The sequence below is a fragment of the Pteropus vampyrus genome, unplaced genomic scaffold, assembly GCF_000151845.1.
Source record: "Pteropus vampyrus isolate Shadow unplaced genomic scaffold, Pvam_2.0 Scaffold78, whole genome shotgun sequence".
In the NCBI taxonomy this organism is placed as follows: domain Eukaryota; kingdom Metazoa; phylum Chordata; class Mammalia; order Chiroptera; family Pteropodidae; genus Pteropus; species Pteropus vampyrus.
Genome location: NW_011888859.1, coordinates 960,014 through 960,771, shown reverse-complemented (window position 1 = coordinate 960,771; position 758 = coordinate 960,014).

Here is a 758-nt window from a genome sequence, read left to right as displayed (position 1 = left end):
TTTTAATTTTTTAAATTAATTAATTGATTGATTTTTTTTAATTGAAGAAATGATTTAAAAATTTTCCCCCTCCTACCTCCCTCCTCCCTCTTCTCCCCTCGACTGTATTTTTTGAAATCATGCCAATGAAGTTGTTTATTCCAGTATATAGTTCCAGATAAATATAAACTTATCTGCTCCCTCTCACAGTCCCTCTCACTGTCTATCTCTCTGTATTATTTACTCTCTCTCTCTCACTCTCTCTGTCCCTGTGCCTCTCTCACTATGCCTCTCTCTCTCTGCCTCTGAGAGGAGACCATACTCTGTGGAGTGTTACCCCTTTACTAAGAAAATTTCCTTTTGACTCTAAAAAAAAAATAATAAATAAATAAATAAATGAATAAACAAATAAATAAAATTATCTCTATGCAATTACATACTACTTGTCCTATAGCTTGTGAAATACTGAATATTTGCTCTTAAGTATAGAATTTAATCACTATAGAAAAAATTCGATTAGCCAAAACCCACATGCCTTCGGTCATGAAGTAATCAGTGTGAAATGATAAACATCTTAACTAGGAATAAATGAAAAAAAAAGAAAAGATAAGTTGAGCTAACATTTCTTTTGCATTTCTTTAAATTGGCTTGCTAAAGTCTTTCAAAGCAAATGTAAAATAATTTGATAACAATTTCAATAAACCCATATAAAAACAAACAACTGATTTTTAACAAAGCTGCAAAAACAGTTCAATGGAGGGAAGATAATGTTTTCAGCA